Consider the following 12727-nt stretch of genomic DNA (forward strand, 5'->3'; position numbering starts at 1 on the left):
AGGCACACTTTCTCAAATCTCCAGTTACTCTCACACACTTCCAAGCACAAGAAGCTGTCCCGACGACCTTGGTTTCCGCACTCGAGCCCCCGACGAAAGATTTACGCTGCAGAGACCCCCGAAGAGCCCGACGACGCAACCATCCGCGATCGAAGTTCTGCTCAAACCTAGCCTCTCTCTTCAAACTTAACGAGTGAGTTCATACCCCTAATTTTCAATTCTTTTCATGTTTTAGGGGGGGAATACAAGTACATTATGAGTCGAAGTATCGTTTTTATAAACATCTTTATGCTTAGAAGGCTATTATATCACTAAGTTATTCTTACTAAATGAAAACATACTTTTGAGAAGCTATAACGAACATAGCTAACAAGTTATTCATACATTTTACGTATACATCTTGACAAATGAAATACTTTCAAATGAAGTAAAGTCTTTATCATCGTAAATCTGTTTATACCTAGTAATGTGAGACACCTTCACGTACGTTCGAGTATGCATTATTAAGTCCTGTATTATATACCATAATCCCTTGTAGGGGGAGCGTGATACTTGTGTATAGATCTATACGGGATTGACAATCCCACACCTAAGCTGTTAGCTACAGCTAGGCTGGCAGGCCTGGGGTGACAAATGTCATAACAATTCCAACGCCTGAAGAACGTTGTTACAGGCCATCAATGTCAATAGCATGGTTATAAAACTCACATAAAAGTATAAAAACAAGTTAGATTTACGAGATTCATACATGCATTTCAATTTTCCGTTTTATTGTTAACACAAATTTTATCCCTATTATTCAAGCATGGAAAACACGAATGCACTCCAACACGGGAAACTTTTCAAATCATTTAAAGAAAATATGGGATTTTCTGAAAACCTCGTTCATCGATTTACTATCAAAAAGGACATACTTTTCAATGCAAAACACTTATGAACTCACCAACTTAATTGTTGACACTTTTTCGAAACCACTTGTATTTCTCAGGGAATCAGTAATACAGGTAACCACCAGCTTTTGGAGAAGGAAACACTAAAGATGTTTTATTATGGAACATTTATCATCTCATTGTAATATTCTTTTGCTATTATGTATAACGCAACAACATACGTTTTCATTATATATGTGATGGTTGTGTTACTTTCTTTACAATATTCAATGGTTGTGATACTACGTGAAGTCATCCACCCCCGAATGTTTCCGCCATTCTGGTTTGGGGGTGTGACAGATTGGTATCAGAGCATTGTTTATAGTGAATTAAGTATATCGAACCACATACGGTATACAAACTATAAATACAAAGGGGACCAAAAACCCTCTGATAAAACATTTTCATGAACAAAATACTTTCTTTTAAAGATATACATTTTTAAAAGCATGCATTAATCTCGTATCATAACAAGTTTTACTAAAAAGTATTAAGGCAAGTTACGACACTACGATTGAGCCTCAGGGTATGTAATCAGGTTGAGAATAAATATAGCCTGATCAACTATATTTATCCTGGACTTGACCAATGTACGTCGAGGAATGGTCATAGTGGACAACAAGCCAAGAACTTACCAAATACAAATTTATTTAGTTTCGCCAAATTGAAATATTAAAGGAGTATTATTAAAAATAGTTGTACAAATTATAGTTAAAAATAGTAAGTCGTTAAATAGAATTTTCTTTTCTTATAAAGTTCTCATACATCCATCCTAGTACAGACACATGGCCGGATTCCATTTACCAGGAGATCCCTACTACCCAAACCAAGGCAACGGCGGTTGGATAGAAGAAGACCCGGAGGAAGACCCAGAGGAAATCGAAGAAGAGGTCGAGGAAGAACCCGAAGGGGTTATCGAGGAAGAATTAGAAGTCGAAGTCGGAGAGGAATTCGAAGTCGACGAGGAGATCGTGGAAGTTTCTAGCGGGACAGACTCCGAGCCAGAAGTGTACGACCCTCCCATCCCTCATCCTCCCGAAATCAGACCATATCAACCGGGACCCATTCCCATGTGGGGAAGTCACCTCTACTACTGGAGCCGCCAGCAAGGTGTACGCCCTCCTTTCGGCATGTGCCGAGATTTTTACAATGTCAGTGGGGGAAGCTCAGCTGATCGAGCACTTCCTGTTCTTGTGAACGCTATAGCTACCCAGAACTACGAGACGGACATGCAAGCAACCAGAGTTCGCGAGGTCAATGCTGCTACCCAAGGTAACGCCGCTGACATCCGCCGTTTGGAAGGACTACATGAGAATACCCAAATCTACACGGGGACACTTCAGAATCAAATGATAACGGCTCTGGCAGAAATAAGAGAGATGAAGGAACAACAAGCAGATCTTGAGAGGCGACTGATGGGAGTCAAACGGTCGGATGCCGAATCTAGCTCCAAAGTCGCAAGTAGAACTTGTTCAAACCCCAACAATTTTGTTATAGATTAGGATTTCGGATAAAAGTTTTTTCCTTATTTCCCTTTATTTTCCCTGTTGTATCCGTAATCGGAGATCTCTAGGAGGATGAAATTTTCCAAACAAAAACATGTAATGTAACACACCTCAGGTGTGACCTATATGTATGAATATGAAGTATTTCTTACCTCTCAAAAATTACGAGTTTTAAATGCCTACCCTGAAACCATAAACTAAAGTCAAAACAAATTACAAAATACAACTAACACATGATTGTCAAAACATTAGAAACTTATAGTATTCATTCTTATTTTCTCTCTACCAGAACATGCCTCCTCGTAGATCAACACGCAGAAGCTCAAATTCAACACCACCTCCACCACCTCCTCCAATTATGGACACCGTTATGTTCCAGACTGCTGTAACCACTGCTGTAACTGCAGCAATGGCACAAATGAGCAATAACGGATCGGGGGGAGGAACAAACAGTTTTACAAATAGCCAAGGTCAAAGCCGTTCAGGAGTATGCACTTACAAAGACTTCACCAACGGAAAACCTATTCCCTTTTACGGGACTGGGGGAGTATTGGCTCTATCTCAATGGATAGAGAAAACGGAAGCTGTATTCGAAATCTGTGCATGTCCTGAAGAAAGCAAAGTAAAGTTCGCTGCTTTTGCTTTCTCTGAACGCGCCCTGACATGGTGGAACGGCCACGTCCAGACACTAACCCTGGTGGTGGCAAACTCCATGGGTTGGGAAAACCTGAAAAGAATGCTCCTTCGAGAATACTGCCCAAGAGGCGAGATTCAGAAGCTTGAACAGGAACTGTGGAACCTCTCGATGGTAGGATCGGACATAGCTGGTTACACCAACAGGTTCAGCGACTTAATAACACTTTGCCCAGGAATGTTAACCCTGGAGAGCCAAAAGGTCGAGAGATACATATGGGGACTATCACCCCAACTTCGTGGAAGTGTGCTAGCTTCCAGACCCTTGACTTTCGCCAGTGCCAAGGAACTAGCGCAATCACTTGTTGATCATGGCGTCTATCAAAGAGTCACGGCTATCATGGCTGAACCAACCAAAGGGAACAGCAACAATGAAATCAATGCCAACAACAACAAGAAGAAGAAACTTTGGAACAAAAGGAAGGGACAAACTTCGCAAGAACCTTCAAAGAAGCAAATGGTTGCGGTTCATGCTGCTACTACCCCCACCACAACTCCTGTTACCTCTGCGCCAACAAAACCATATGCGGGAATTCTGCCCAAGTGCAGCAAGTGCAACTACCATCACCATGGTATTTGTCGCGAGATGCACTGCAAGAACTGCGACAGGAAAGGGCACACAACCCGTTTCTGTAAAGCACCGGCACGACCAATCACTCAAGTTTCGGGTACTGGAGTAAGCCGGGCGTGTTATGGGTGCGGAGAGACTGGACACTTCAGGAGGGATTGTCCCAAGGAAAGAAATATTGGCGGTGTGGGGAGAGTGCTGGCAGTAGGACAGAGAGAAGCAATAGCGGACCCCACGGTGGTTACGGGTACGTTTCTACTCAACAACACTTATGCATGCATACTTTTTGACTGCGGTGCGGGGAGAAGTTTTGTGAGTTATAAATTCAAACACCTACTTAATCAAAAACCCCAACCACTCAATAAAATATTCACTGTAGAAATGGCAAACGGTAAAACAGAACACGCAAACGATTTGTACGTAGGGTGCACACTAAGTTTAAACGAGCGCTTGTTTCGAGTCGATCTTATGCCCATTTCCATAAGAAGTTTCGATGTCATCATCGGTATGGACTGGTTGAGCCTTCACCATGCCGATATCCTTTGCCACGAAAGGGCTGTTCGCCTAAATCTGCCAAACGGCGAATCTCTTGTCATTTATGGCGACAAACCTAGTTGAAGTTTACAAATCATTTCCTGTATTAAAGCACAAAAATATCTTCGTAAGGAATATCATGCCTTTCTAGCCCACGTAGTAGACAAGAAACGAGAATCGAAAAACATTAAAGATATTCCGGAAGTCTGCAACTTCCCGGATATTTTCCCAGAAGATCTTCCAGGAATCCCACCGGAACGTCAAGTCGAGTTCAGAATCGACTTAATCCCCGGGGCTACCCCTGTAGCAAAGTCGCCGTACCGTTTAGCCCCAGCCGAGATGCAGGAACTATCCAGTCAATTAAACGAGCTGCTGAGCAAGGGATTCATCAGACCAAGCTTCTCACCATGGGGAGCGCCAGTCCTATTTGTGAAGAAGAAGGACGGATCCTTTTGCATGTGCATCGATTATCGGGAGCTAAACAAACTCACGATCAAGAACCGATATCCCTTACCTCGCATAGACGATCTATTCGACCAACTTCAGGGAGCAAGCTACTTCTCAAAGATCGATCTAAGATCTGGTTATCACCAACTGCGAGTACTGGAAGGAGACATCCCCAAAACGGCTTTCCGAACACGTTATGGTCACTACGAATTTGTATTAATGCCCTTCGGATTGACGAATGCTCCAGCAGTGTTCATGGACTTGATGAACCGAGTATGTCGTCCTTTCCTGGATAAATTTGTGATCGTCTTCATAGATGATATACTCATCTATTCAAGAAGCCAGGAAGAACACAGCAAACATTTCCGCCAAGTACTGGAAACATTAAGGGCAGAGAAACTTTACGCAAAATTTTCCAAATGTGAATTTTGGATTCGGGAAGTGGATTTCCTAGGACATGTTGTAAGCAAGGAAGGAATACACGTGGACCCTTCCAAGATAAAGGCAATAGATAGTTGGACTACTCCAAGAACCCCTACAGAAATCTGGCAATTTTTGGGACTCGTCGGGTATTACCGAAGATTCATACCGAACTTTTCAAAGATTGCCAAGCCACTTACCACCCTAACCCAGAAAAATGTGACCTTCGACTGGGGAGAAAAACAAGACAACGCATTTCAGACACTAAAGCGAGCCTTATGTAGTGCACCCATCCTAACCCTGCCAGAGGGAACGGAGGACTTCGTGGTCTATTGTGATGCATCAAACCAAGGACTTGGGTGTGTCTTAATGCAAAGAGGGAAGGTCATCGCCTACGCCTCAAGGCAACTAAAGACGCACGAAGTGAACTACACAACGCATGATCTTGAACTAGGGGCAGTCGTCTTCGCTCTGAAGATATGGAGACACTACCTCTACGGCACAAAATGTACAATCTTCACCGATCATAAAAGCCTCCAACATATCCTCAACCAGAAGGAACTCAACATGAGACAGAGACGATGGGTAGAACTACTTAGTGATTATGAATGCGAAATTCGATATCACCCCGGAAAGGCTAACGTAGTGGCTGATGCACTCAGTCGGAAGGAATACTCAGGTCGCCGAGTGAAGTCCCTAACTATGACAATCCATTCACACTTGTCCACGCAAATCAAGGAAGCCCAAATAGAAGCCTTGAAATCTGAAAATGTGACAGGAGAAGCCCTAAGGGGAATGGATAAGAACCTTGAGACCAAGAACAACGGAATTCGTTATTTCATGGATCGAATTTGGATACCGAAGTTTGGTGGATTCAGAGAAATCGTTATGGACGAAGCCCATAAAACACGATACTCCATACATCCCGACTCCGACAAGATGTATCTCGATCTCAAGAAGTTGTACTGGTGGCAAAACATGAAAGCCGAAATTGCTACCTACGTGAGCAAATGCCTGACATGTGCCAAAGTCAAGGTGGAATATCAGAAGCCCTCGGGTTTATTACAACAACCAGAAATACCCGAATGGAAGTGGGAGCGGACAACCATGGATTTCATAACAAAATTACCCAAGACAACAAGCGGACTCGACACCATTTGGGTAATTGTCGACAGGTTAACTAAGTCAGCACATTTCCTACCGATCAAAGAGACGGATAAATTGGAGAAGTTAACAAGAACATACCTCAGAGAAATTGTACGACTGCATGGTGTGCCCATATCCATTATCTCGGACCGAGATAGTAGATTCACCTCAAGGTTCTGGCAGTCGCTACAAAAAGCTTTGGGGACAAGACTAGACATGAGTACCGCTTATCACCCACAAACCGATGGCCAGAGCGAGAGAACTATACAAACCCTAGAAGACATGCTGAGAGCTTGCGTAATCGATTTTGGCAAAGCATGGGACACACATCTACCATTGGTCGAGTTCTCGTACAACAATAGCTACCACACCAGTATCAAGGCTGCCCCGTTCGAAGCCCTCTATGGCCGCAAATGCAGGTCACCTTTGTGCTGGGCCGAAGTGGGGGACACGCAACTAGCAAAAGGACAAGCAACTGACAACACGCTCATTGGACCAGAAATCATAAGGGAGACTACGGAGAAGATTGTTCAAATCCGAGAACGTCTAAAAGCATCAAGAGATAGACAAAAGAGTTACGCAGATAAGAGACACAAACCTTTGGAATTCCAAGTTGGAGACCATGTCCTACTCAAAGTCTCACCTTGGAAAGGTTTAATACGCTTCGGAAAACGTGGGAAACTGAACCCTAGATACATCGGACCATTCGAGATCCTTGCCAGGATCGGTCCAGTGGCCTACAAACTTAGACTACCTCAGGAGCTCCACAACGTACACCCTACCTTTCACATATCGAATCTGAAGAAGTGCTTATCCGACGAGACCCTTGTCGTCCCTCTAGACGAAATTGCAATAAATGAAAACCTTCAATTTGTGGAGGAACCAGTAGAGATCATGGATCGGGAAATCAAAAGGACTAAACAAAGCCGCATACCCATTGTAAAGGTCCGCTGGAACGCCAAGCGAGGACCTGAATACACCTGGGAACGCGAGGATCAGATGAAAAAAAAGTACCCGCATCTTTTTCCTAAAACTGTAAACTCTATCTTAGATTAAATTTCGGGACGAAATTCCCTTAACAGGGGGATGATGTGACAACCCTATTTTTCCCAAAAAGCATTGTAAACACTCGAAAGCTAAAAACAACGAAATTAACCTCGAAAATAAAGTTTTCAAGTGTCTAAGTTGGGATGCATCAAATATTAGATATCATGCCAAGGTTTCCAAAAACATAAAGAACGCTCAAAACCGGGTTATATTGAAGAAATTATAACCACTCGTATATTTACGACACGACGTTAAAACATTATTTGACGTTAAAAAATAAAATCTCAATAAAATGCATTTTAGCCTTAAGTATCTAAACAAAAGTCGTAGATCTCGTTGAAAGGTGAGCGTGCATAAAAAGATCGCCCAAATTGGACCTCGTATGAAGAAGTTACGGATTTTCAAAGTTTCACAACAGTAGTAGAGAGCTAAAAACTCGGATTTAAGATCGAGTGTTATTTAGCTATCGCCACCTAAACGGAAGTTGAAGATCTCCTCAGTAGTAATAAAACGATAAAAAGACAAAAGAAAACCTACGTCGAATAAAGAACCTATGAATTTTTAACGAACTTTAGGAGGCCCGGCCTATTAAAATTATATCATTAAAAATAAAGTCAAAACTAGCCGACGAAGTCTAAATGAAAGTTGTAGAGCATAATCTCACTACGCGTGGATATAAAGAACGCAAAAAAACGGAGCTCGTACGCGAAAGTTACGGAATTTAGAAGTCGGAAGCCAGGATTACGCCCCGCGTAGTGAGGGAGTACGCCCCGCGTACTAGACCCAGAGTCGAGTCCCATCGGCCCGCCCAAGCTACGCTTAGCTAGACCCGAGTCGTAAGCCATGACGCCATATTACGCCCAGCGTAACGACGTACGCGCCGCGTACGTGAGTACGCCCAACGTACTCCAAAATTACGCCCCGCGTACTCACTCTTCCAGCACTATAAATAGATGGCATCAGCTGCGAGTTTAGGCACACTTTCTCAAATCTCTAGTTACTCTCACACACTTCCAAGCACAAGAAGCTGTCCCGACGACCTTGGTTTCCGCACTCGAGCCCCCGACGAAAGATTTACGCTGCAGAGACCCCCGAAGAGCCCGACGACGCAACCATCCGCGATCGAAGTTCTGCTCAAACCTAGCTCTCTCTTCAAACTTAACGAGTGAGTTCATACCCCTACTTTTCAATTCTTTTCATGTTTTAGGGGGGGGGGGGGAATACAAGTACATTATGAGTCGAAGTATCGTTTTTATAAACATCTTTATGCTTAGAAGGCTATTATATCACTAAGTTATTCTTACTAAATGAAAACATACTTTTGAGAAGCTATAACGAACATAGCTAACAAGTTATTCATACATTTTACGTATACATCTTGACAAATGAAATACTTTCAAATGAAGTAAAGTCTTTATCATCGTAAATCTGTTTATACCTAGTAATGTGAGACACCTTCACGTACGTTCGAGTATGCATTATTAAGTCCTGTATTATATACCATAATCCCTTGTAGGGGGAGCATGATACTTGTGTATAGATCTATACGGGATTGACAATCCCACACCTAAGCTGTTAGCTACAGCTAGGCTGGCAGGCCTGGGGTGACAAATGTCATAACAATTCCAACGCCTGAAGAACGTTGTTATAGGCCATCAATGTCAATAGCATGGTTATAAAACTCACATAAAAGTATAAAAACAAGTTAGATTTACGAGATTCATACATGCATTTCAGTTTTCCGTTTTATTGTTAACACAAATTTTATCCCTATTATTCAAGCATGGAAAACACGAATGCACTCCAACACGGGAAACTTTTCAAATCATTTAAAGAAAATATGGGATTTTCTGAAAACCTCGTTCATCGATTTACTATCAAAAAGGACATACTTTTCAATGCAAAACACTTATGAACTCACCAACTTAATTGTTGACACTTTTTCGAAACCACTTGTATTTCTCAGGGAATCAGTAATACAGGTAACCACCAGCTTTTGGAGAAGGAAACACTAAAGATGTTTTATTATGGAACATTTATCATCTCATTGTAATATTCTTTTGCTATTATGTATAACGCAACAACATACGTTTTCATTATATATGTGATGGTTGTGTTACTTTCTTTACAATATTCAATGGTTGTGATACTACGTGAAGTCATCCACCCCCGAATGTTTCCGCCATTCTTGTTTGGGGGTGTGACATACCCCACACCAACATGATCACCCTATCCCACACACCTACTACTTCTCCAACTGACTTATGGCTCTAAGCTCATAACTTATGCTCAATGCTTTATAGCTCATGTCTTAAAGCCTATTCCTACAAACCTGCACCTACCTCACCTTACATCCACACCCCATACCCATACATATCCAATTAACTATACTCCCACGCCCACCCATATGCTTAACCTAAACCCACCTGATATATACCCTTCCCCGACCCACCCACATCCACATCCACCTCTACACCCCACACCCTACCCACACATCCCATCCAACCTTACCCATCCACCTACACACCTACTCCACGCCGCTCTACCATCCATGTCCATATACAATCGCGACCCATCCACATAGGATATGACTTCTTTAATAACACCTAATATATAAGTTTTATTTTATATATTATTAAAAAATGAATATTGTGTTTTAAAAAAAGGAATATTGTTGTGAATCTATATGTAAATTATTATCATTATTAATAACGTAGTTTTGGTAGATGTCAATGCATTTTTATTTTTAAAAATTTAAAATTATTAAATAATTTTCTTTTATAAAACTACCATATATAATAATAATCTCAATAAATTTTAATTAAAATATTTTATCGTAAAAAAAAACTTTTTCCATCCTAATTTAAATATTTAATTCCCTCCCATTCCAATTTTGAGACATTTGGTTTCCCCCCAAACCCGATACAATCGAATTAATCCTAACACAAAAAAACCTTTATCCCTAATCTATTCATTTTATCTCCATCACACGCACACAGAAGATACCAGATAATCTCCTTCTGTAGGCTAAATCGATCATCTATTCTTCCACGACAATCTAGGTTTGACGGTTTTCTGCCTGGTCCACCGTCGACCAAGGAATCAGAGCTATTGGTGGCTGAAGTCCAGATACATGTAGATGTTTTCCTCCATCCCCACTATTTTCTCGACTTCTGCCACCGGAAGCAAACCACCAGTCACCACAACATCTTCACCGCCCCTTTATCTAATACAACACCGGCTCCTCAAACCGCATCGATCTTGAAGCGCAAATAGGCGACCTGCCACGCCTGTAATTCCCGTTGATGTGTAGGCCTTCCACCGATGTCCGGTGAGTCTTCAGTAGTTTCTTATCCCTCTTTCTATTTTGACTTCTTTTGGTAATTTCTTGGACTCCTATGGTTAGAATGACTTCTTTTTTGAATTACTATATCCATTGTTGAATAGATTTTAGGTGGTGTATACTTGATGTTTTAGTGTAATTGATTTTGAAAATTAGGATCTCTTAAAACGAAGTTTGCTTTCATATGAGACATATAGAATTACACTCAACTACGAAAGGAAAATCTAACACGGCAATTTCCCGAGGATAAGAATTCAAAAGGGCGCTTGAAATTTTGAACGAACGGTTCCTTTTTCGTCGTATGATGCACGCCTCTGACACAACAGTTGTCAATTGCATTCTTACAAGCGATGTTTTAGCTCCCAAGGCAATCTCTCTTCGGATTTCTCTCACCAAACAAATGGTATAAAAGGTTTTGGTGCTTCATCTCACGTTACCACTCACACAATTCTCTTAAAGATTTCTGGCAATCAAAGTATTCTACTGTTCATCTTCTTTCTCAAGCTTTCAACAACGACGGGCTCTTCTGAAACTCCTTCTGTTCAAGATCATACAGGGCAATCTCAACTTCTCACCATTATGTCGCATCAAAACCTGATCAACGATCTTGATCCCTGCAAGTATGAAAACCATTTGCTTATGCTCATCGAGTGCCTGATCAACGATCTTGATCACAGCCCTAGCCAAGATAGAAAGCCCTCCGATGTCACTGTTATGAAAAGCCTATTCCTTTGTGTGTTACATCAAAGAAGAACAAAGGATTACATTTGAGATCCTCAATCACAAAACCTCTATCTCCAAATCATGATTCTGCTCCGTTCTAGGGCTTCCTCTATCAGACGACATGATTAACCCAAAATCCGTGTCCAACGCTGCCCTGCTAGAGATGTTTTACCAAATGGGGTATAAAGAAACCCTAACCTCCGTCTCCAAGTTAAGAAAACCAAATTTTCCACCACAATGGAATGACCTCTTCACTCTACTATTCAAGGCCTTTTTTGAAAGAGTTATTGGATCTGATTGCACCAGCAAGCTGTTCATGGCGATCATCTATGGTGTTTATACTGGACTGAACAATAATTATGGTGATGTTCTCTGGGCCCAATTGATTCAAAGCACACTTTCAACAACCCGTCATAGGGAAATTTATTGTGCATGCTTCTGGTCCATCATTGTTCAAAGCGCAATCACCATGTTGCAGATTATAATTATGCAAGATGCCCATAACTATAACAGGTATGTACTTGACCAGATAGTAGCATGGTCCTTTTGGGTTACCTTCACCGATGCAATTTGATAGGATGGTTTTATGAGGATAAAGTTATTTACGATTTATTAATATATTTTGGGTTGCCTTCACCAGTGCAATTTGATAGGATGGTTTTATGAGAATAAAGTTATTTACGATGTATTAATATATGATAAGTATAATATATTAATATGGTTATTTAATTAGTATTGTCCAAGTATTAATTTGGAATTAATTTTGTGGTCAAAAGAGGCTAATTAAATATGGATGGATTGATTATGTAAATCAATGATACTTATAGTTCGGGCTAAGTGATCCATAATTATGTAAGTGGGCTAAACAAATCATATAATCCATGGATAGTCCATGGAGGTTAAACCCATGGATCATAGGAATGTGGAAAGTCATGGATCATTAGGGTTTACAAAGTGTAACCCTAGCACCTGCCACAACTATAAATAGACCCTTCGATGCACCAAAATCGGTTGCACCTTCAATAGAGACAAGTAACTTATTCTCTTAGAACCTCCTTTTGCATATTGGTGTTTGTGAACGATTAGAGGCATCACACTTGAGGTGTTTAAACTTTCAATGGTCAAGAAATCTACCCTACTCAAGAGGTATGTATCCTTACTATGTTTTGATTATATATAGCTTCAATTGTATGCTAGCTAGGGTGAATGCTTTGGAAAAAAAATGCATGTATAATTAGAGAAAACATAGATCCAAAGCATTTAGGGTTGCATGTGCACTTAGGAAGTGTTATAGTGCTCAAAACCCAACAGTGGTATTAGAGCCTAGGATTGTTTTCTATTGTATTTGATGCTTGGTTGTTTTCAAAGTTGA

Source organism: Lactuca sativa, chromosome 3, assembly GCF_002870075.4.
Source record: "Lactuca sativa cultivar Salinas chromosome 3, Lsat_Salinas_v11, whole genome shotgun sequence".
In the NCBI taxonomy this organism is placed as follows: Eukaryota; Viridiplantae; Streptophyta; class Magnoliopsida; order Asterales; family Asteraceae; genus Lactuca; species Lactuca sativa.